Source organism: Hetaerina americana, unplaced genomic scaffold, assembly GCF_022747635.1.
Source record: "Hetaerina americana unplaced genomic scaffold, ioHetAmer1.1.p SCAF_7, whole genome shotgun sequence".
Classification (NCBI taxonomy): Eukaryota; Metazoa; Arthropoda; class Insecta; order Odonata; family Calopterygidae; genus Hetaerina; species Hetaerina americana.
In genome coordinates, this window is record NW_027287316.1 from 14,358,121 (window position 1) to 14,385,030 (window position 26,910).

Genomic DNA, 26,910 nt, shown 5'->3' on the forward strand with positions numbered 1-26,910 from the left:
TGTCCACCCAATTCTCTTTATCTTCTTCTCCCCATACATTCCCGCTGGAACTCTCCTTCCCACCCTACTCTCCACTACCTTCCAGAAAACACTTCTCTCAAACATCCCGCCCTCCCTTTCGCTTTTGCCTCGCCGCCCGGAGCCATTTCCTGGGCCTTTGCTTCGCTTCCGGGCACGTTTCGAAATATCGTCGGCTGTTTTATAGGACGGGATCCAAGGTGGAGTGTTGACTCATCGCGTAATTTTTCGCATAGGAATGAATTCGCATTGGCTTGGGAATGGTAAAAAATACTAGTTTTTAATCTTCTCCGCCAAAAAAATGTGCTTATATTTCCAAATAACATGCCTGCTTTTCTGGTTAGAACCACCTTCAATGATGGGTGAAGGGAGCAAAAGGGAATAAAAATCCCGAAGTGAATGATAAAACAGTCATTTTTTATTAATTTCACTTGATGCAAGCAGCAGACCTTCAGGATTTACAACCGGAGTAAGCCTTGAATTGATTGAAAGACATGTTCTAGTTAATAAAAAAATGAAGGTAGGGCATTTTACATGGTATTGGGAAGTTGAATTCTTTGATATATATTAGATTGTTAGGTTAAGGGAGGTACGTGAAGAAAACATTAGAAGTATTGGATGCGATATTGGGGGATAGAAGGTATGCGAAGCTTGGTTTACTCTATTGTATGGTATTAGGATAGTCAGTGGCATGTTCAATGGGGCCAAGAAAGGTGCCTGCTTACATCGGGGTCCATGAAAAACTTACATGATGCGGTAAACTACTGTCAATAATACCAATAGTTAGCTTTTCATTTTTGGGGTTGATATTAAACCTCAATTGTTGCTACACGTCATCAATGACTATGAATACTGATAATGGCTTTAAATAAGGGTCAATTTTTAGGTTAAATTCACGACGGTGATAAAATCACGTGTACGTTAATGTAACCACTTTGCCAAATTTTTTATCGTGAACAATTTACGACAGGCATAAAATGTATATAATTTTAAGAACTTTACAGTATAATTCTCATGGGAGTCTCAGAGGAAAAGATTAACTTGGGGATTGGAATAACTGATTTGGTGTAATTGATTCTGCATCGGAAGAAGAATTAAAAAAAAAGACATGGGACAAAAGGAAACTAAATCCATAATTGAATTGGGAGGAGGAAAACGCACCTCATGTTAACGGAACCTTGGCGAGGGTGACATTCCCTGAATTTGCGCAATTACGGTCGAAGCCGTCACGACTAAGGAGTCTTACTGGGAAAGTTTTCGGGGGAAAATGTTCGCCGTGCTTCCGTCACTCTGCGGCTCGACTTCCCAAAATTTCTCCGACCACCTCTCGCAAGCCACCTATCTCGATCTTAATCTCCCGTGCGCCGAAAACTCTCTTACCTACTTTCCCCACCCCCAAAAAACATTCGCCTTTCTCTTTATTTCTCTCCCACGGCGCAGCCGGTTCTCCTTACCCTTCCTTATCCTTTGCCCCCGGTCCTAACTCCCCAGGCCCCTCCACCCCCACGGACCACACCCCCTCCCCACACTCACATGCACACATAAAGGCATGCCCCCGCCCACCTACCGATCCGAAATCCCCTTTGCCTTCACCTTCCCTCCGCAACCTTTTCCCCATTCCTATCCCGGAAACCAATTTGGTTCCGTGCGCTATCAGATGGCGAGGGGGATGGGAGAGGGTGGCTGGGAGACCAGTGCACGGGAGGGTGTTTGGGGATGAGGGGGTGGGTCGAGTGATGGAATGAGGGAGGGGAGGGTTTTTGGAAGGAGGGTGGGTGGATTGGCGGGAGATAAGAAACGGGACCGGTGGGGGGTGGGGATGGGAGGGGAGGAGGAGGAGGAGGCGAATTTGTGCACGCCCGGCGGCGGTATGGATCGGGCGGATCCCCATCCCGTGGTTTGACGGCAACTGCCGAATGAACTAACAGGGTGGCTGCCCTGAGACGCTCTATTTTTCTGGGACGCGCGCGGGTGATTAGCCCGGACCGAATGGCTTCGATGATGGAGGGGCCCTTCGGAGAGGAGTGGGATTGGAAGGCAATTGCCTCGGGTGGATAAATCCCCTCGGGCATGCTCGACCCTGGAAATTTGCTCCGCCCGAGTGCATTATTAGTTTCTTTTTGCCATGCATAAAATAGATATATTGCCCTAGACAAATGGACTTGGCTTCAAGAATGTTTGGTCTTCAATGATAATTTAAATAAGATATAGATATGTATTTTTATTTTTAAATACCTAAGGGGAAAGTATAAAAAATATATCTCCTTTAGGAAGAGAAAAATCCGTCAGTATCCTTGATTGAGTTTTAAGTCGGTCATAAACTATTCCTGTTATATTTATGCTTTGGCTGTTTCGGTGGTTTAGTATCTATAGAATGAGAAAACGAATTCTTATGACTTTTATTATTCATTGTAGAATGGTTTTATTTCTACTTGATATATTTAAAATTTAGAAAATAATTCTTCTTGTGATTTAGAAAAATTTCTCTCTCTCTCTCTTTCAATATATAGGATAAAATCATGAAATATCATGTTTCTAAAACGTAAGGTAATATATTTCTTATTAAATTCATCTAGTGAAACTGTAAAAAAAACTCTAGCCAAAAGTATCAATAATTATAATGTCGTGTAAGGCCTTGATAAGTTTTTAAAGATATTTTTACATAGCGAAAACGTGTAAAATATTCTAATCATTTCAGTTTTATGCATAAATTATACTTTTAACATTTATCTTCATACGCCGGTATTTTATGATTAATACCACATTGTGCGCTAAAGCGCCGATTACATCATTGGAACAACTATATGAAAAATATCCACAAAAATTGCATCTGGACAGCGTTTGTTACAAAAAAACTATACTATAAAATATTTTCTGATATTTTCAGATTTCCAATTTTAGGTTAAAAATTCAAGATTTTACATGAGTTTTTGATTCGTTCACTCTAACCAATATGATTAACTAAAACATCATTGAAATAGCCAATAAATGAATTCAAACTTTTTTTTACTTTTTCCTATAAAGATTAATCATATAAAACAATTAAATTATGAGCGGTCAGCCAGTTTCTTCCAACAAAATTTCATAATATACAAAATGTAATCTTTAAATTCTAAAACATGAGCAAATTGGGCAGTCATTGTGGTAAAATGCGAGATATTCATATGTGACAACATGAGGGATATAAGAAATATATAATGTGAATAGAAATGTCTATAAGAGTACGTTGGATCGGTATGATTAACGTAAGAGAAAGGCGACTACGTAAAAAATAGAGCCAAAAGCGAATGTAAGCAGGGGACGATAAATATTTACGAAGAAATTGATGGGAAAATAGAACAAAGTTGATCTCAAAAAGACGTTTATTCGGATTGGAAAAAAAGCGACGAAAAACAGTCACCGAGAGGAATGAGAAACCATCGTAAGGGGTTTGGAGTAGAAAAACTCCACGCTCATGGTATAAATGGAAAGCGGAGGATAAAGCAGAGCGTGGATGACGTATTGGTGCAGGTAGACTGGGGGCATTGATTTTCTATCGAGTGGAATCCAGGGGCATGCATTGCTCTGTTTTTCTGTCGGGCCAGACATTTTGAACAAGCCACTCCAGTATATTTTTTTTACTCTTTTTTCTTTTCGTTAAGTGGGAGAGAGATCTCGATAAAACTACAAATGAAAGTATAAACGATAAGCCATTACAAGAAATATTTCATATAAAAATGTCAACTGACGCAAAAGCTTTTGACACACTGTTTGGTATTGTCATCTCAAAAGGATTCAAAAGAAGAAGAAGAGTTTATGTGAAATAAAACTTTGGGTGTTACACTCAGATTGAAAAAATATATGACTGAGCTCTCACACTACAGATCCACTTTGAAGAGAAAATGGCACAGACGCAGAATAAAATTTTATTGCCTGCAGTTTTAACTTTCATATTCAGCTTCGCGTACAATATTTGTGAGCTAAAATCAAATAATGTTACGCGGTTTTCATTCAAGAAAAGCAGAGTGAGAATTCATTTCAGCTAAAATACCTTTAAAAGAGAGCAATGGAAGGAGCAAATAACATGTAAACTATAGCTAGTGATGATAAGTTAAGACAGAGCGGGCCTTTGCATTTGATATTTAAGCAGTAAAGAACATAAAAGATGCATGGAGGAAATATTATTGACCTATTTTGTCAGCATTCACCTCACTTTGGTCCCTGGCATTTATATATCTAATGTAAGATATCAGATCTGCCTATTAACTTATCTTACTCTTTAGTATTATGGCATAGTCTGTTTGCTATACCTGACTTTAAAATTCATTTAAAATTATTTAGATTCTAAGTTTTTATTATTACTCGATAATAATATAAATAATTTGGCTTTATTCGGGCAAGATTGAGACGGTGGTAATCTATTCTTCCATCTAACCAGTCGTCAATTACATTCAATGAAAATATAATAACATTTGAAAACTAAGTAATTTTTAATGAAGAACTAGATAATGAAAATTTATCTACAAAAATATGCAAGTGTAGAAAGATTAAAAAAATTGTGGGAAAAACGCAAGGAATAGGGCGAAATTCTTGACGAAAAAACCCACAGCAGGAAAACATCCACACAGGAAGGGGAGTGTGTAAAACCCACGAAAACCTTCAGTGAGATAATGCTAATGTGGTAATTTACTTAATTAAGATAAATTAATAATTGATAAAAATAAAGCGATGCATAAAAAATAAGAGAATAAAAAAAAGGATAACTGATATGCACAAAAAATGCGGAGAAATAATCACATTGTAAATTATTATAAAGGCTTACGTTGTAGGTTATTGTAAAGTCATACATAGGGATTAATAGTTCTTATGGGTCCGAGGAACGTCTTACTGCTAAACGTGAAACTAATAATGCATTAATTCAATCTACATGACTTTGTTTTTCCCAGTAATATCTTGAAAAATCAACAAGAAAATAGATACCTATCGTGTATCGCTGAAAGAAAAACAACCTCTGTAGGAGAATCAGTTGTGGTCGTTTGGATTTTAGTCTGTATCTTTGCTTGCCGGCAAAATCGAATGAGGTGGAAAAAGTTTTTTGTAACGGACTACCTGGACGAACAATGACCACCCAGATCCACCGGGATTACGGGAGATCCACTTGCGGGAATTCAAGGAGGTAATTCTTCTGTGGGATCACTGCAGGTAAGAGCAGTATCTGCTGGCAGGCGGGAAGGATAAACCCGGTGACCAAGTGCACCGGAAGGAAAAGTTGAGATGAAGGTGAGTCTCGGATGAGTGTGGCAAAAAAAAATATGAGACGATCTGAAGTCTCATCTCTGCGGCTCAAACCATCACGGGGCGGATTGGGGAGAGGCGTTATCAGGGTGTGTCTCAAAGATTGGGACGACCACGGAGAAGAATTTTCCAGGGAATCAAGGGATTCCCATTAATGCCACTCGCCGTCTTAATTTTCGCCATCCTTAAGCCGGGAAACCTTATAAATGTCCTAACGACAGATTTGGTTGCTTTGGGAAAACAAGTTAAATGAATGAACCAATGATCGATTTTGATGAAAATGACGATCATCTTGACGCTTATGTAGCAATCAAATTATTGTTAAAGCAGGGCGCCCTTAAAGAAGTGCTAAAACGCAAATGAAATTTCAAGAGGCTGGTTCCCTTGCACATCTAAAATTTGGATATCTGCCGAAGTCACATGCCGCAGGTAACATATATATATATATATATATATATATATATACTCATATATACAGAAACAGATATAAGGAAAAGGGATAGGAGCACATATAAAGGACGAACACAATAAAGGTGGGGAAGGCGGAATCGAACGGATCACAAGAGTAAAAATATCTCCTCAACCGGGACTCGAACACCGGATCTTTCCACTTGCCGGGCGGATGCTCTTAACCACTTGAGCTATCGAGGATAGTCAATTTACCCTGAGATCCGTGGGTCTAATATGTCGCCAAGCGCCCCGATTCTTTCAGCCAAGAGATGGCGTCAGGGGGCAGTTTCACCCACCAAAGGAGAAATAGACAATACACAAGGAAAGGAAAGGACAGTGGGTTAGAATTCATACAACATCATACAGGAAAGGAACAGTGCGTTTCGTGGCACGCATAGCCAGAAGAAAGAGATGAGCCACATTGGCCAAATACACATTCAAACACGAAATCCCGCCAAACGGCGAATAAATACTCATATATACAGAAACAGATATAAGGAAAAGGGATATGAGCACATATAAAGGACGAACACAATAAAGGTGGGGAAGGCGGAATCGAACGGATCACAAGAGTAAAAATATCTCCTCAACCGGGACTCGAACACCGGATCTTTCCACTTGCCGGGCGGATGCTCTTAACCACTTGAGCTATCGAGGATAGTCAATTTACCCTGAGATCCGTGGGTCTAATATGTCGCCAAGCGCCCCGATTCTTTCAGCCAAGAGATGGCGTCAGGGGGCAGTTTCACCCACCAAAGGAGAAATAGACAATACACAAGGAAAGGAAAGGACAGTGGGTTAGAATTCATACAACATCATACAGGAAAGGAACAGTGCGTTTCGTGGCACGCATAGCCAGAAGAAAGAGATGAGAGATATTTTTACTCTTGTGATCCGTTCGATTCCGCCTTCCCCACCTTTATTGTGTTCGTCCTTTATATGTGCTCCTATCCCTTTTCCTTATATCTCAAGAGAGAATCAAGGAGACATCAGACGAGAGCCTACTACTTTCTTCGGATGTCATCTAGCAACTCTACTGTTCCGGTGGTCCAGGTGACGAGGAAGACACACCGTCGTACCAGCTACTTCGGAGACTTCATGTCCACGAAGGGAATTACACAGCGTGGGAATAATCGTCCGCAGGGCAAAGAACCTCCGGCTGTCTTGCCGGGGGTATCTAAGCCTTCGGCAAATTCATCATCAGGTGTTGAAGCCTTGGCTCTCAGCCCGTCGCAGTGCTTGGAGGAGGCGAAGGCCCGAAGTGGGACAACGGAGGCAACAGCAGACCTCGGCCCTTTACAGGGCCAGGTGGTGAAAGACACCGCAGGCGGCGTCAAGCGAAAGAAGGCATCTGGAAGGAACCAGAAGCCAGAAGATTCCGCGGTTACGCGGATGCCGAATCTTGAAGGAGACGATAGGGCGGAGCGTGCGCTGAGCACAGAGGAGGGGGAAGGCGACGACGGATTTACCTTGGTTTCTTCCAAGAGGAAGAAAAGGAAACCGCTTCTGACGAACGACGCAGCCGTCCCGGAAGCCACACCTCTACCGGCACCGGCACCTAAGACGCTGCGACCACCGCCTATCGTCGTCTATGGGGTCACCGACGTCCAGGGACTGATTGACCAGCTGTCGGGCGACATAGGTGATGCTTTTGGCTTGGAAGTTCGAAGAGCTTCCATCCGGATCATAACCTCCAACAGAGAGGGGCATGAAAAGGCACTCTCCTTGCTGCAGAGCAAGAAAATCCAACACCACTCGCAGCCCATTGAAAGGGTGCCAGGGATGAAGCTGTTCATCAAGGGCATCTCTCGATGGATAGCAGTGGAAAAGGTATCCGAGGGACTCAGATCCCTCGGATACGAAATTCGTAGCGTACGTCGCCTTACGGTCACGGAGGACGGAAAACCGGTCCCAATAGATCGCCACGTAGCGAACGTGGTAAAGACTCCATCGGCCATCGCCCCCGGGGACATCCGCCAGCTCTGCCACTGCTACGTCACTGTGGAGCGTTACCGTGGAGACAGAGGTCCACTCCAGTGCAGCAACTGCATGCGGTTTGGACACATCGGCATAGCTTGCTGGTGTGCGAAACGCTGCATGCGCTGTGCTGGAGCACACGCAGTGGAGGAATGCTCCCGAGGAAGGGGAGATGAGGCCATCTGTGCGAACTGCGGAGGACCTCATGCGGCCGTCTCTCGCCGGTGTCCCGCCTTTCAGGAGGCTGAGCGGCGACAACACGCCAACGCACGCAAGCCAGCACCAGGGAAGCAGGCGCCCAAGAAACCGGCAGCGGAACCGGGAGAAAAACCATTCCGACAAGTCGATCACGCTACAACCTACGGAGCAATCCTGAAGGGCCCTTCTAAGGACAAGGTTCAGGCTGTCTCCGGAGAAGAGGGGAACATGGAGGTGGATATCACAGATCCACCCAGGGATGCTGAGGCGGTCCGAGAACCACCACCAGCGCCAGCCGTAGGAGAGGCCAACAAGGGGAACTTGTCACCCCCCGACAGCCTCCCTCCGAAGGAAGAGACCCTTCCTTTTTCTTCCGAAGGGAAGAAGAAGAAAAAGAAGCAGAAGAAGAAATCCCCGATCACCACCGGGGAAGAAGGAAAAGCCATTACGAAGCCAACCCAGAGGGCGCTTGGGAACACCCTCCGAACGGCAAGTGAAGAAGGCGAAAAACCAAGGCAGAAAGAGGAAAAACGGAGAGAGGGGACATCAACTGATAAGTCTCCAGTTTCCGCAGAGTCCTCGCTGACACCAGACAGAGAGGACCAGGAATTATGGCAGACCATTGCCGTTATTGCATGCACCTTGAAGAAACTCGTCACCTCGACGCAGGGCAAACTTCTCCTCTCACTCCTGGAAGAGCTGGTGCGCAGCAGGATCGGAAATTCAACCAACCATGGCTGAACGACCCGTCCTGCTTGCGCAATGGAACGCCAACGGAATTCTTCGCCGACGCGAGGAATTACGGGCGTTCCTCCAGGAGAAGGGAGCCATAGTCGCTGCTGTCAATGAGACGCACCTTCGGCCAACGGACGCCTGGAGGTTACCTGGCTGGACCATCTATAGGGCGGACAGGGATCCCAGGCGACAACGACTTAGAGCATCAGGAGGTGCGGCCATCCTCGTCCACAGGTCCATCGAGCACCGAGCATGTAGAGAGATTTCTCACCCGCATGCGGAGGCTGTTTCGGTGGACGTACGGACAAGAGGAGGATGGCTCCGGGTCTCATCTCTGTATTTCCCACCCGGGAAACCTTGGGATCCGGATCTCATCCAGTACCTTGCCGGGGACAGCGGACCATCGGTCATCTTGGGGGACCTGAATGCCAAGCATGCTACTTGGAATTCACGGTCCTCGAACCCGAGAGGAGAATCCCTGCGTCAGCTAGCAGATGCAAAAGGCCTAACCATCTTAGGACCGGCGATACCCACGCACGAACGAGGGGACGTTTTAGACATTGCGATTGCTCATAATGTAAGGACGTCCCTGAGTTTGTACACATGCGTGGAACTGTCGTCGGACCACAACCCGATCATCCTAGCAGTGGGGAGCCGAATCCCAGTGCTGTCTTCCACCCGGCGATTGGATCTGTCGTCGGCCGATTGGAGCAGTTTCCGCAACATCATCGCTGAGGAGCTGCCAAGAGAGCCACTGGAGCCGACTTCACCGGAGATGGCCGATCAAATGGTCAGCCACCTCACCTCTACAGTAGACGGCGCAATGAAGGCCTCGATACCGCTAAAGGAACAACGGAACTCGTATCTTAGGGTTCCACTTCCAGCGGCGGTTAGAGGCCTCATTGCGCGGCGAAACAACGTGCGGCGCCAATGGCAGAAATATCGTACAGCGGATGTGAGAAGGCAGCTCTCAGAGCTCAACGTTGCGGTACAGGATGCCCTCCGGGAGGTCCGATCGGACCACTGGGAGGCGCATCTGCGGGAGGAGCTCCTTTCGGAAGACGGCAACGAGGACCTGCCGTCGGTGTGGAAGATATGCCGGAGGCTGCGGGCTCCTCAAAGACTGGACCCGATTATTACCGACGGAGACAGAGAGGCACGATCTCCCATGGAGAAGGCGGAACTGCTCGCTGATCACTTGGTCTGCAGCTTTTCACCCAATCCTGGGAATTCCGCTTCTGCCGAGATTGAAGAAGAAATCGAGGCGTTTGAAAGAGCCGGAGACGCCGGTCTGAAAGACGCCTCGGAAATTCCGAGATTCGACGAGAAGGACGTCAAAGAGGCAATACGTCGCCTCCGCACGAGGAAGGCCCCCGGAAGCGACAACATTCCCAATGTGGTCATTCGGGAGCTTCCAAAGGCGGCGGTGAAGTACCTGACAAAGCTCCTAAATGGCTGTGTCAGGATTTTCTACTTCCCGACCACTTGGAGAAGAGCGAGAATCGTCTGCCTGCCGAAGTCGCAGAAATTGGAGGCTGGTCCCGGAGAATTCCGGCCTATCTCCTTGCTCGACGGCTTCGGTAAGATATTCGAGCGACTGCTGCAACGGCCGCTGACTGATTTCGTCCGGGAGAATGACATCCTCCCGGAGGAGCAGTTTGGTTTCCGTGCGCAGCATTCCACAGTCCATCAGCTGGTGCGAACGGCGGATTTCATCACGGACAGCTTCAACAGGAATAGGGCGGTTGCTGGGGCCTTCTTCGACGTCAGTAAGGCGTTCGATCGCGTCTGGCATCCGGCTCTCTTGTTGAAGATGAGACGACTCCATTTCCCACCTTGGATTGTTCGGATGGTTCACTCCTATTTGAGAGACAGGACATTCACCGTGCAATGGCTCGGGGCGAATTCAGGGGTGCGTCGGATCTCCGCCGGCGTGCCCCAGGGATCAGTCCTCGGACCACTGCTTTACAATATCTACTCCCACGACATTCCAACTCCACGTGGGAACCTCGAGATCCTGTCTCTCTATGCCGACGACACGGCCCTCTTGTGCTGCTCCTGGCAGAAGGTGACCGCGGTGCGAAGACTGCAGAGCGCTGTGGCGGATCTCCTAGAATGGTACCGCCGATGGCGCTTTGCTGTTAACGCACAGAAGACGAAGGCGATCATCTTCCATCCGGGAAATGGTCGGCCGCCAGGAGTGAACCTAACTGTGAATGGAGTCGCCCTACCGTGGGAATCCGAAGTTACCTACCTCGGAGTGCTGATGGACCGGAAACTCCTTTGGAACGCCCAAGCGCTTCGTGTACGCAGAAAGGCATTCGCGGCGCTTAGTCGGCTCCGGCCGATTATCCGCCCGCCGGTCCTGAGTATGGACACGAAGCGTAGACTGTACCAAGCGTGCGTGCTGCCTGTCATCACGTACGCTGCTCCGGTATGGTCAGGAGTGTCGCGAACGAGTCTCGCTCAAATTCAGGTGGTGCAGAATTCTGCTCTTCGTGACATCATGTCACGCGGTCGTTACGCCCGCGTTTCCGAGATGCACGAGGACGGAAAGCTGGAAACCCTGGACGTCCTTCTGCCTAGAATATCTGGGAAATTCTTCAGAAAAGCGGCAGAAGCGGAAGTAAAACTGATTCGCCGGGTTGGCGACATAAGGGTCTGGCCATGGGACCGCTACAAGCGCCCCATAGCATCCCAAGACGAGCAAGACACCCTTCCGGCAAAGAAGAAGCCAAGGCTGCTCTGAGCGGGAATAAATCAAACGACTGACAACGCAGAAGAATTCTTCCCGCCTTAGTAGCCTTGGAGGCTGGAAAGGCGCGGTGTAAGGGCTACGCAAGAACCCTTGCAAGCAACTGCTCTCCTTATATCTGTTTCTGTATATATGAGTATTTATTCGCCGTTTGGCGGGATTTCGTGTTTGAATGTATATATATATATATATATATATATATATATATATATATATATATATATATATATATATATATACATTTCATTAGAAAATAAACCATAAAATGCTATCGTTAAGTTCATTATAGCAATATAATGATTTAGTTAACCTTAATTAACAAAAATGGATAGTATATTAAAGGGTAAAATACTTGTAATAATTGTTGAAAAGGTTTTACAATGATACTAAATGTAGTTCAGAATATTAAAATATTTTATTCACCAAAGTTGTTTTCATATCAATGTTCATAGTGAACGTTATATTTTTGAGCGGCATAAGAATTGGTCTGAAGGAATTTATTCGCTAGAATAGTTGTGGCATATATGACCATACATAAGTAATTAAAAATAATCAGTACAAAAAAGAACTTGAAAGAAAGTGAAAAAGTATAAATGCTAAAGTGGTAATTGTTTCTTAAAATGTGTAAAAATCAAATATTGCCTCATTACGAAATGAGATATTTGAAGAAACAATACTCCTTGAATTGGAAACTCAGATTTTTTTTCTACCTAGGAATGTGCGTAAAATATGGGAGGTTACTATCACACTTCATATGTATGATTCTATGCCGTGCTTAAAGGCCAGTTGCTCATCATTTTTGAAACTAAAAAATGGTTTGAAAAGTCTCAATATTCAAATATTAATGCCTATACCGTGAACGTAGTATTAATATTGAAGCACAAATGTTGTATGTGCGGCTTATGATTTCACCTCCCTAAACAAAGTACATTCAACTTAATGACATAAAAATTAAATGGATAGTATTTTCCCATTGAATATACATTCAGAAAATATATAAGTTATTTATTATATTATTAATTATTATTGAGACAAAGCGAAACCATAATTTTAGATGAGTATTGAAAAGTTTCCTTGAAGTATATTAAAAGCTAGTTTTGATACTAATTGCGTTCTAAGTGATATAATTAAGAATCAGTGGATAATTTTAAGATTTCCCATTCAATGCCTATAATCATAAATGCATCCGAGAAACCCAGTATTGACACTATGACATCAGAAATAACAGCAATAAATACAGAGCAATTCCTCTATAAGTGGACGATATTTTCACATTCTGTCTTTTATAAGGAGAAGTTAGCTATGTTTTATCATGGAAGCTACAAGACAAACGTGAAAAAACTTATTACAACCGATAATTGGAAAAAAATCCGAATACCAGTAAAGCATTGCAGGATTAATAAACATATCGCACTCATAGGAAGTAACAATGTAGGCAAGTAAACTGAATTATTTTAATACATACTATTAATTTTGCAAAAAACGAAACGGAGGGAATAAAGCAGATACACCCGACCAAGATACACATTTACGGTTAAATTACAAATGATTCATTGGAGTCCTTACTAATGGATCATTTAACTCGACTTGTATACTAACATACTGTACTTTGTAAAATGGAATTTGACTAAAGAGAAGTGCTTGGTTTATATATTGAGCCAGCAGAGTCCAATTCATTAGATTTGTTTTCCTAACTTTGGGTCTAAAGACTGCATTCACTTAAGCAATAAGAAATACCGAACGACTGAAGTGCAGCTGAGTTCTCAGAACTATATTGATGCGCTCAAGCGTATATTGCTTCAAGCGTATACTCCTAGTTGAGAGCTATTCAGGGACTTATATTAGTCAGTGTTATGAATGATTATTCCCTTCCGAGAGGAGAGAAACCCCATTTGAAAGGGATGCCGATAAACGCAAACTTTAACCATGAGGCAATTGCTCAGCGGAGCAGAATTTCGTGTTGCGGAAAAACTACGATAAGGCAAGAAACATGATGAATAAATCCCCAAATCCCTCCTTGAAAAACATTGTCCCTCGATTTATTGGCATAAAAAAACAGCCCGACCTGGGTAAGATATAGAATTGTCAAACAAACAGAAAAGAATACTCGACACAAACGCGTATTAAGCTGAAAGTTAGCTAAGTCATCCTTCAAAACCCTCTTTCTAAGCTGAACTCTGCCACGAAAAAAATTGACTCTTATAAGGGCCTTCCACGCGCAGAACAAAAAAAATTAGCCATTTCTAAGCGATATTGGTATTGAGATATGCTGACGGTTCCTTAATAACAAATGCCCTCCAATTTATCACTTTGACGCATTCCCTCTTTTTTGTTCGAGAGAAAATGTGGGCCTAGAGTGGGTGTAAAGGGGGAAATTTGGGGATTGAGTGGGGAGGGCGAGCCCAGTTCCGTGGTCACATCGGTGGTCAAAAGCTGTCCCCGTGAAAGATTGGTGTCCAGCACTCCCAGAAGGAAGGATGAGGGAGGTAGGGGCCGCCTTTGACACCCAGCAACCTTAAAAAAAAGGAGGCCCCACTTGTCTCCGACACCACATACTCCCTACCACTGCCACTCTCCGCAGTGACCTCATACTTCCATACTTTTTGAAGGGATGGAAAACAACGGTCGAAGGTGGCCCCTTGCGCGGAATGAAAGGGACAGAGAAGAACGAGGAAGAGTGAAAAAATATCTTGTGGGATGGCCAGCCGCCTGCACTCCCTGAGGGCAAGGACGATGCGGTCATTCTTCCTCTTATATCCTCGTCTCCCCTCCGAGGTCTCGGAACGGCCCCTCTTCCTCGCTCCGACGCCAACTTTCCCTTTTCTTTCTCCGCTGACAAAAGCATCTTTCAGGAGTGAGTTGTATAGGGAGTCGCCTGGCCTTCGTCGTGGCATGAATTCTACGTCATTGGAGGAGAACGGGAATTCACGACTTGTGATCGATTAGACTTTTGTCAAAGTTTGAATGAATACTGGCGAGGGATTGCACAAAGAGCGGATATTTCAAAAAATACAAGGACATAAATTATCAATCGTTGTGCCATGACTTGGCTTGTGAGCTAAAAGGAAATACGAAGGTAATATGCTCGCTATTTTTCAATTTCTATGAAAGGAAAATCATACGGTCAACGGAGCCCTAAAGAGGGAGCCATTCAATGCATGATAACTATGTTCTTTTTCCAAAACTCCAACTCGGAATGCAGACGAAAGAAATAAGAATATCATGAAGCTCGAGGCTGCTCCTAGGAAATTTCAACCTCAAACGAAAATAATGGAAGACGACAGAGACAAAATTGATGGAAAACTTTCAAAAGAACGGATGTAAAGAGTACTTTTTCCCATTCACAATTTATAATCAGTAATCATTCCAATATCAGGCACAACTGTTATTTACTCTACTTACTAAATCACTACTTGCATTCTATATTACGTGATGACTAAATGTATCCTAATTGTTATCAAACCTGACTCGTGCGCCCATTCGGATTATGCAATTGAAGTTCGTTCTGTAAACGCATTGTTTAAAAAATAAAATTTTACGAAGTAGTTAAAGCTCTCATTTATTCACACAAATGGAGAAAATCGACGAACTTTACCTTATACAACTCGTGAAGTAATGGATAGCGAGTAATGAATGTTAAAATATATAATTAAAGAATTTAAGAATGATATATTTAAAATTAATGACATTTTCTAAACGTGGGTCTTCGTCAAAATTTAGAATAATAGCAATATATTTTTTAAACCTGTGGTTTCATTTTAAAATCATGCCTTTCAATTATTATATCCAGATTGATTCACTGTTTTTTGAGTAAAATACATTGTCATATTATCCAAATAGCCAATTATTTTACTAAATCACTCGTTCTTATGATAGTAATTTGAAATTATCTCTAACTTTCATAACTGACTCTTTTATAGAGATAAAGGTTTATATATCCAGTTTTTTGGTTGATAAACGATGAAGTCTGAATTTAAGATAAAATGCAACTCTACATCTTACATAAATTGAAAATGTAACATTCGTTTCTATGCAAAGAATATTTTCTGCGTTTGATGATAAGAAGTGAGCTCGTAGTAAATATACGAACGCAAGTACAGTAGTCATGTTATTTTCTGCACTCATGAAATTTTCTTTCTGTATGTCCATCCCCATTTGCAAAAACGTTCAAAAGCAAAATCCAGTGCATAGCTTCTGAATGGGCTAAAAATTTACTTCATTAGGCCGTATCCTTCATATCTGTCAACCTGTCTTAAAGAGTTACATTTAACTCTCCCAGGAAAAAAATTTAGTTTGATTTTAAAGTGACATTTAAGGTCAGATAATATTTTTGTATAAGTTCAATGGGGGTATGCAAACTTAGATAGAGGTGCATGGGATGGTTTGAAATCCATGCGTCCTTTCTGAATACGTGTATCTTCCACTATGGACTGATAAGGGACCATTTGGTCTCAATTTCGCCCAAATAAAGACCTCTATCTATCTATCTATCATAAGTCAAATATAATATGTTTCCCTCCATAAATATTTATACGGAGGTAGTTGATGCACTGTTTAAAGAAGAAGGCGTTTTTAAGTCATGAAATATTGAAAACTACTCAATATGGGCGTTTTTAATACATCCATGCTCCTTCCAATGTGGGAAACAAGATTCTGTCATACAAAGACACCTGCAAGAACAGTAGGTTAGGCTTCCCCCATATGCAGATATGAAATGCAAATAGTATTTTCGGATATTCACGGGGCTTCAGAAACTCGGTTGTGCGAGCGATTTGCCACTTGCTAGCACATTCTACGGATACATAATAATTCAATATTTTGGCGAGCCAACTTAAGATGACTGCTCTATCGTATTTGGAAAACACACTATTATTAATGTTTTAGCATATTACAATTAGGACTGAGTGCATTACGGAGATTGTGATCAAAGGAAATAATCGGCATAGTTAATAATCGAATAATAAATTTTGTTTCACAATTCCAACATATTCTGGAAGGCTCAATTATGACCATTAATTAATTAAATTTCACCTCACAGGGGCTCCTTTTACCTCTCAAATTCCATGAATTAAGGCGCAAATGAGAAATAGCCGGGAAAAGGGCAGAGTTAACGAAAAATCGCAACCTCATTAAGGAGAAGATTGAGATAAGGTAAAAACCTCGACTTACCTTATACCCGATAAAGATCTTTTAAGCTATCCCACCGTGGCGGGTGGAACTTAATTAAATCGCTTGGTTTTTATTATTTTTTTTCCTCTCCAGACCATCGTCATAACCCAACCGCTTCTTCCAGAGATGCACGTGTTCTTTGGGTGCGTGTAGGAGGGTAGGGGAGGGTAAGCGGATGGTTTTTCTCTTTTGCTTGGCCATAATGAATCTCTGACGAGACGCCGTGAAGCGAGATGGGCGCGGCCCCCGAAGCAAGCGGGGGCGTAGCGGGAGAGTGGGGGGGAGAGGAGGGAGAAGGGCTCGTCGGGCGGAGAATTCATTTCCTTGGCGTTTCTAACGAGACATGAAGTATATATCGCTTCTCAAGCGCTGCGCTGGTTGGGTGCAGTTTTGGAGTTTATGAAACATCTCGGGCGTCGGGGGAGGAAGGAAGGAGAGTGGGGATTTCAGAGGAAGGACTCGGAGCAGCGGGGAGAGCTGGCTGAGGAAGCAAGAAAATTAAGAAGTGAGCAATAGTGTGAAAAAGAAGAGAGCGGGGAACGAAGTGAGAGAGGTACGGTTAATGACAGAGGAGAGAAGAAATGACATAGAGGTGAAGATTTACCATCATGAAAAGTAGGAAGGAGACAAATGTAAGATGGGTAGAGACAGAGAGAGTGAGTAGAAAGAATGGAAGAAAAATGAACTTAAAAATAACGAGGAATGATAAGGCGCATTATGAGTTATCATCACAGAAATAATTTGCCAAGTTGTTCAATATACAAAACACACATATACATATATATATATATATATATATATATATAATATATACTATATTAATATATATATATATATATATTAATATATATATATATATATAATATATACATATACATATATATATAAAGCAGTGTGTATAGAGTATATAAAGTGTATAATGTATGTATATAAAGGATAATATAATGTGAATAAGAAAGTAATATTTGAATCTCATCACTAACCTATCGCTCCGAAATGCAATTCATCAGTGAACGTCCCTTGCACTAAAAGAAATTGCTGAAAGAATTTTCGTCCAATTTTTAGGAATAATGTAATAATGTTAAAAGTTTCGCGTTTCAATGGAAAATAGTCTTTAATTTCAAGCTTATCTTTCAAACGTCATTTGATAACTTTCGCTTAAATGTTATGGACTGACATTGGATAAAATACAATTTTATGTCCACTTATCGAGTTTACAGGATTGAAATAATAATATCCAATAGCCAAGTTACATTTGCGGAAGAGCATATTTGGAATCATTCATAAGTAGAAAGTCGAAAAAACGTGATCATACGATGAATAACATGGAAAAAATACAAGTTCATTTTCATTGCGCTTCAAGAAGTATATTAATGGGAAAACAAAAGTCATGCGGTGCCAATAAATACTGAATTAATAATTCTTTAAAACTGGTTTAATTTTTAAATAAAGGATATCAAGGGAAACAATGGGAATCCAGATTAATATGTGAAATTGAATCTTTAAAAAAATATTGCCTCGTGATACAAGAGAAATATTTAATGAATACATAGAAATGAAAATAAATAAAATGACAAAAATTTCAGGACATAAATGAGTAGCAATCATAAAGGCATGATTTGCTAATCAGTATGTACCTGTATGTTAAAAAATTAGAATGTTTATTGCTCGATCAACGGCTGTATCATTATTATAGATTTATTATAGATCAGTGTGTCATCATTTGATATTTACTTCAAAATATTGCCTTGATCATTCGATTCCATACGTATCCCAGTGTTCTACAGTGTGATAATTCCTAATATTGGCCATGTTGTTAAGTCTTCCATTTTTACTTAAAAAGGCTATTTAACTTGAAATTCATGTTAAATATAAATAAATATTATTAATGAAAATAAATGGAGCATAGCTAAAAGACCATATTTAGACATATAACATGTCCTAGAAAGTAATATTTCAAGTATTGATAATTTTAAAGAAATATTCAAGGATTCGAAAGTCAAAAGTCTTGCATAGTAACAAAATCCACTTGAAAACGCGAAACTTGTAATATTGGTCTGTCAATTTGAACAAAACAGCCAACCTGAAAGAAAATTATTTTATACTTTTTGAAATCTTTAACAAAACCCTTAAAAAACTGTGAAATAGAAAAAATAGGTTCTTTAGTTCTCATACTTCTATTCGTTTTCACCTTAACAAAATTCGCCCTTTCTTTTGCTAATTTGACATCCCTATGGGTTAAAGGATTGCTCGGAGGAATGGGGAAACCCATGCTAGAACGGATAATGTAGTTAAGTCTCCGTTCTCCAACAGATATTAATTCCGTCCATGGAAAGCCAACGTTTAATCACTCCCCGATCTGAGTAGCCATGGCGGAAGGTTGGGAGGGGAAGCGGTGCCATAGGAGATGAAATGTTCAACGTGGGCGGTGGAATAAAATCTCGTCGCCTGAGTGAGGAGGGAAAATCCGGCAAGCCATCAACACATCCGCCGCCCTTGGCCCCCGGATCTGTGACGAGGGACTCAGCGCAACGAGGGCGTGGAGGAGATTGTGGAGGGCGGAGGGTCGCGGGGCAACGTCACCGGGTATGCGACGACGGAACGCGAAGCGGACTGCAAGAACTGCCGCCGTATATGACCCCAAGGAGGAAGGTTTACGACATCACGTGATGCATGCCCCATAAACGGCAAAATTGGATACATGTGATTAAAAATGACATCGAGACATCAGTGAGCTTAACGAACCCGTGTGTTAAGTCGTCAAGTTTGTTGAATATGGTTGCTGCTCAGAACGTCTTAATAAAGGGAATGGAAGACGCGTAATTAGCTGTTGTGTAAAGCAATTGCATTTACTTTTTGAGTGAATTTACTTGGGTTTACTGAGAAATTAATTTAACCAAAAGATATTTAGCACCAAATTAGTTAAATCTGATAAAATAATAATAATTCTTCAATGCGGGAATAAAATATTTCCTTCACCAAAAGGAACATTGAATGAAGGGGTGGGCTTATCATGTTTGTTTGTTGCAGGAAGATATGTCCTTGATATGCTAACCATCTGGCAATAAATGCATGTTTTTAAAAGATAAGAATTCTTAATGTTCCGGGACAGAATGATCATGAAGAAGTATCTAACTTTTTCATGACCATACAACTGACAAGATCATAATGCTACTACGGAGAAGATGTCAATCTTAGACTAATCATCTCATCAAAATAATGTAATGATCGATAGGTTATGCATTTTTACTTTCAAATTGACACATATAGATATAAATATGTTTATAAAATCAACACTTATCACTTATGAAATAAGTTCATCGGTAGAGATATTAGCAATTGTAACCATCAGTTGTTTTAAATTGATATAATAGCATTGAATAGGAAACTATCAGTAAAAGCAATAATAGATATATGAACAAACTTTTACAGTGGGTAATTTTTTGTGGTAACCGTGGGCAAACCGATGGGCAACTTTTTATAGTGGTAATATTATTTTAGTGTTTCAGTTCCTTCGCTTTGCCAGGTTTGCCAATTATCACTAAAAATTTCGTCCTTTCCCTGCAGTGCGTCTGCTTCCTTCTTAGCAGACATTCAACTCACCCTATATATATTTGTAAGCGTTACACGGATATGAGCCCATGACTAAAATTGAAAAGTTACAGATCCGGCTACAGCTTCATAGATGAGTACCCGAGTCAAAGATAATTTCAATAACACAATTTAGTAAATTAACTTTGGCCAAAATTCCCGAGGCTGATCCTTAAGGAATAACAGAAAACTTTTGAAAACATCAGGATGCATTTTTTCCTTTATGCGAGACTTTCGGAGATAAAACATATTAATTCTATTTTAAGGCCTTCAATCGCCGGATAAAAGCTTTGAGCCTAAATGCCTACTTTGATTTGTTATCTCGAGGCTCACCAAACTAGAAATTACAATTAAGTTCTGAGATTTCTCCAGAAGACTCTTTCGTTCACTCCATTGAGTCCATTTAAAAATTTCGAACGTAAAAACTCTAGAACATTAAAAGCCCGGTGGTGATTGCATACAATCAAGCAAATTCCGGGAAATCATTTGATTATTAGGCCACTTATCACGATGTAGTATCGTGCTTGTCACGGGCGATAAATTTGGCATCCTCTCAACCCAATGATTTGCAATTAATGAGCTCGAAAGCCCATTTGCATTGTAAATTTATGCACTTTAAGTTCAAAAATAAATAAATTGCAATTGTGTTCCACGCACTTAACGGACGGAAAATTCTTTCGGCACGGAATAAAACTTGAATAACAAATGGGATTGCCATAAATGGTGTCGTGAATCGATTTCCTATGGCATAGAAATGTTCGGATGATAGGCGGTCCACCTCTGTGCCTGCTAATCCCGCTAAAGCTGGAAATATAAACGGTTGATATCGTAGAATGCATCCGGGTTGCGAATCATCCGGGAGCAAACTTTCACCCCATCAAATATTCAGCGATAGATTTTCGACTCGCTGTCACTCTTAATCGGAGGATTTGCACCAGAGCTCTTTTTATTATCAATATAAAACGACGCCGTTCGTTCCGACCCCACTCCTCTACTTCCCCCCTCCCTCTCCGGGGGAATGAAAATTCACTCACCCGCTCTCAGTCAATTCACAACTCCCCCGGCGACGGAAACTTAAGACAACGTGGGTGGCGAAATTGTCGACATCTGCCATCCGCTGAAAGTGATTTGAACCTTTCACCCGCTTTGCAAAGAGCCAGCGTTGAAAATTGCGAAGCAAAAGAGGACAGAGTTAAACTCAAATAAAATTGGAAATTTCAAAACTCCACCCAGCCGCCCCCTTAAGTGTGCCGCCTGTGTCTGCGAGTAACTGCGTTGGATCTATGTACTTTATATAAGACTTCGGTATGGAATGTTATAAATTTATCTTTACTGCAAATTAATTGAGGCAATTGGTAGCAGGAATAGGAGTAGTAAGCATTGCCGAATATTAATAAATAACAAAACACTGCAATTGATATTTGAAATTTATTGATGTTAATTATAAACGTGTTATGCGCCTTAATGGCTGGTGAATAACACCTTACATTAAATCAAAATTAAAAATACATATGAGAGTGGGAAAAGTGGTCAAATTATTTCTTCTTCAGCACCTCTATTTGCTTATTCATTATGCTTCATACACGTGTTACAAAACATATTTTACTCTCTAACCGTAACTCATATAGCATTTGATGCAAAGATTTATTTACTGCACCGTATATCCTACCACAAGAAGTGACTTAAGCATGAATATCTAACTACTTTTGGCTAGAGGTACCAGCAACTATTTCCTCAAAGACAAATCAAGTGTGTCTTTGAGGGAATAGTTGCTGGTTTTTCATCATGCACCAAAGGACTGCGATCAAAAAAGTTGATTCCAAAATATATTTTAGATTAATTGTTAAAAGTGGAGGAGATCCTGGTGTTCTTTCATTGAAATAGAAACCTACTTTTCGATTGTTTTTCACGGGATAGGAAATACTTTGCGTTTTATCCAATATTTCAAAGAAAAGCATATCTCCCTTGAGAGCACAGAAATAAGGAAACGAATCAACAGGTCTAAAGATAAGAAGAAACACGCAGCATCTTTCCATAGAGCAAAGAGCGTTGATTGATTTACGGCTACAGGCGGGATATTTACTTATTACAAATGATACGATTTCACGAAATGTTCTTTTAAACGTGATCCGGTCTTCATTAAATCAGAGTCTAGATATATGAATCATTTTTTCAATGAATTTACCTATACCAAATCAATATTGCTTTATTACATATAAAAGTTATAATATTTTGTCTTGAAAGGTTGCTTAAATAAACTCAAAGTCGCTGATAAGATAATTTGAAAAATATGATGATTTAGTTGACTTTCTTTCCAAATTTAACCCACCGTTTATAAGGATATTCTCTTTTCTGAGAAGAAAAGAATATTTACTAATTGAAAATATTCATTTCTTAATAAAAGTTCACCAAATTTAGATCGTCAATTAGAGTTGCCTCAGGCACGGTTATCATGTTAATAAAACACGTCGGTTATACGGCGCAAACAATCTTCAAACTGAAAATATTGGATAAAAATGCTGAAAATATCTCAGAAAGGTACCTTTTCTCCCTCGCTACGAAATATTGAATGATATTATTAACACTGATATTTATATGCATGTAACACCAAAAGTTTTTATCTCTTAAGTACGAGTCATTTTGAAAATCATGGGGAATCCCCTAATGTACAAATAATTTATTTACGCTTGATTTTTTTTATAAAAACACCAGTTTCGTCAATAAACGCTCATTTTGAACCGGCTCTACAATAAACTGTAATGGAAAATGCGGGCATTAAATCCCTCGAATGGATAAATATCTGGTTTTAAATGCATTTAGTATTGTTTAGAAATTCATCGGTTTGAAAAAGACCAGGGATCTGGGAAGTCAATCGACTTGAAGGTGGAACCTCCTTGCAATACTCGACGTCCGTGCGACGAAGGAAAAAAAGGGAATCTCAAGATTCCCAACATCACTCTGTCGCGCGAGTTCTGACCTCTCCACTCACCATTTTAACTCTAAGCAATGGCTTCAACCTACACGTCCGTGCACGAGAGCAAACAATAAAACTCAATCCCATTGTGCAAATCCCTCATGAAGGCTTCCAAAGCCCACCACCTCCGACATTTCGCAGAGAAACCCCGCAGTCCCACAGCGGAACCGGCTTCGGTTTAATGGAAAGGCAGAGTGAAGGGTTTATAAAATTTAAGGGAAGAATTAATATTCAACACACCGACGACTTGTTGCGAAGTTAGTCGGACTGGGAGGCACCACCGCTCAAGGTGGGCGACTGTTACGATTTCACGTCGGGGCATGCTATACTTATGTACTCTGGGGGTCCACATGTGTGTTTGCGTGGGTTGTCCAAGGGCAACTCAATCCTTTCCCCTATCCCCGTCTAACGATTCGCTATCCTGCGAAACTCTTTCGTCCACCCCACCCCTCCGGACGGTAAAACTCAACTTTGACGCCACGCAAGGATCAGAGCCGATTAAAAAAAATAATAATCTCTCTCTATCGACCCAAACTCCACATTTTTCCTCCCGCCGCGTTGATCAGAATAGTCCAGAGTCTCGTCAACTCGCGGTCCTAAACAAACCGTCGAATTCAAATTCAAAAAAATTCACAAGCACACGTCCCCGCTCGGGTACCACACACACACACACCAATACCCACACAAACGTATACTCATCTCATCCCCCCCTAATATGACTGGTCGCCTTGCGATCTAACTGCTGTTTTGACGTCAAACATGCCCTCCCTTGTCACCTGTTTTTCTCTCTCTCTCTTGTCCTCCAAAGCCCCCCCCCTGACCCCGTGCCCCCTCGCCCCTCGGTGAAAGAAGGGCGGGGCGCGGACACCGACGTCGTGCGCCGCTATCGTGTTGGTTTCACCACTCATCTCCCACCCTGGCCGCTGCACCCACCCCGTTCACCTCCGCTCCGTTTTTTCAGGGCCGGATTTTTTCCCTCCCATTTACGTGTTTTTTATATTTTGCGATGGCCAGAGAGCTCGCCGAAAATGGGATGGGAGTAGTTCCGAACGCCACGCCGACTTATGGGTGGGAGGGATGTGGAGTTGAGGACGAGGGATCAATGAGTTATTCTTGTGACCCGAGAGCATGTTTCTTCGTAATGATGTAACATTGGGGTCGGTGTAGTCAATCAAATCAAATTTCTTAAACTACTGCCTTTAATGGTTCTCAAACGAATTTCCACATCTGCTCGCGAAGCTACTTTCTCAACTCTCTAAAATATTTTGGGATTGAAAAATTACGGTGATGCCGAACTCCTAAAAAATAAAGTTTTGACCAAATTAAGTTAACAATGGTGAAGAATACTAGCACTCGTAATGAAAAAAAAACAAGAAAAAAAATGAGGATGGTCCTTAATGGGAAATTTCACATTTTTCATTAACATTTATTTTTTCAAATATTTCTCAAAATTTGTAATCACTTCTTTTGGGAACATTGGGAGCCTTCAAAGAGCTTTCGTTTGAATAAAAAAATAAAGTCTTATAAACCGGATGCGGATACTACGTTATTATAATACACAATAATATGTCAGGAAATATATGGTAATGGTACCAGTCATAAAAGAAGAATCTTTGATTATGTAAATGATAAACTAAGCGGACATTGTTTTAATCGTGACTATACGCACCAACTATCAAAAACAGATGCCATGGAAAATAACCGTTCTCTTTAGCTATCCTATGTCAAGGAAACACAGTAAACGTTTTAATTTCCTTTCACTCTCCAACAGTTTGATTCCTCCTCCTTGTTACATTAGACAAGGATTCTCTGATACACATTCCGTCTCATGCACTAACGGTCGAATTGAAATCTGTGCTGTTTTTGCAGTCCCTATGTCCATGCTATGATTGATACAAAGGTATTGCCTATGCCTATCTTGGACTGCTCTCCCCATAGTTTACCAGGTCATATGACCATGGGTGTAAAAAATAGTTGTTGATTAACACGGCGGTGGGCATGATAGTATTTGACCTCGTTCTGATTTAGTTATGGCACTGCAACTTGGCTTGAAAAGATAGGCGATAGGGGACGGAGGCATCGGTCATTATGATCCACCGACCAGAATGACCCCAGGCGCAATCGAGAAGTGAAAGGCCGGAGATGGGGGAAGCGACTGCATGCGAACGAAAATTGGAATTGTTTTATTTTCCCGACCACTCGGCTGCGTGGCCAATCCGAATTATATGAGCGCGTCATAAAATACTTAAGCGGTACGCTTATAAGCTTCCGACGAAAATATGACGGTTGTTCTGAATATCCTCCACCAGCTTCGGATTTCCTGCTTTTGACCATACCGCCCAGGGCACATTCGCTAATTGGATCGCTCTCAGAGTCACTACAAACGAAACTAATGTCTTCAACATTTACTTTTTAAAAGTAAGCGCGTCACGTCAAGTCATGGAAAAGAAGTATTATGGCTCCGTGAGAGGGTAAATACCGTGTTTGTGCAGTGATATCCTTATTAATATCATGTAATAACTATAATCGTAATAGAATCATTGAACGATGTATGTTCAAAGGTCGGCACTTTGAAGTAGATATTAATATGTGCATGCTACTTTTCTGCTCTCATTTTCAGCGTGGGTGTTGAATGTTATGGTGATAGTAAAATATAATGATCTATGAATTAAATTTACAAATTTTTACTCCACAAGTTTATTTGGCATGTACGACCCAGCTTTAGTCACATCTTGATGTCAAGATATATGACATAAAGATATCACGACATTACGAAAGCTGAGACGCACGTAATAAGTAAATTTTTACCCATGTAATTTTAACACTGAGCGCTTCCATCAAGTTAGACCGTGCTTGCAAACGGTTAATAATAATCTCCCTACAATAGACGATAGCTATACCAATACGTATTCTTCAGCATAAGCATGGTATTTCATCTCAGTCAATCTAAAAGCAATATAGCTTAGTCATACGTTTAACTAAATGGTGACGATAAGTTTTCATCCTTTTAGATAGTGGTGACGCAAATAAGAAATTGAAATTTTCATTAAAATACCCTTGTTACGACAGTACACGCCTTTTTATTTACCGCTTGTCAGTTTGACACTTACATTACATCGAGGGGAAGCTAAAAAATTTAATAAATCGGCCCTCTCAGGCGGAGGAGACATATGCACCCGTGACGCGTCAGGTCTCCCTCTATATTATCATGGTAAGTGAGAATCGGATTTCAGCGCAGGCATTCCAATCACGCGTCGCGTGATAATGGTCGACCCAGTTAACCCTTGCGCTCCCGACTCCGCCCCCTCCCATCAGTTTCCTCCGCGTCCCTCCCCTTTTCTTCTCCTTAGCTTCCTCTCGTTCTCAGCACCCCCCTCCTCCCACTCACTCCTCAACTCCACCCCCTGGAGGGTTCTCTTGCCTCTTCGGAACGTGCCAAGGGCTGTCTACAAGCCACGCAGAAGGGAAGATGGGGTTAAAAGGGGTTTTCGGGGCGAGCAAAATTGCGAGGCGAGATGTTTTGGGAGAGGAGGCTGGAGTATGGTTGGGGGTGAGAGGGAGGGGAAGATGTGAGAGAGGAAGAGAGGGAGGGGGGGAAAGATCAACCGAGCGCTTTTGTGTGTGTGTTGGTTGGTACGCCTGTCTCCAGACACAAAACGTTTTTCGGCAAGGAGGGAGGGATGATGGCGAGGGAGAAGAAAGGAGATCACACGTGACCCCGGCGAATTTTGCCGCCTTCTGGGAAATTAAAGGAGCAGACGAAAGAAGT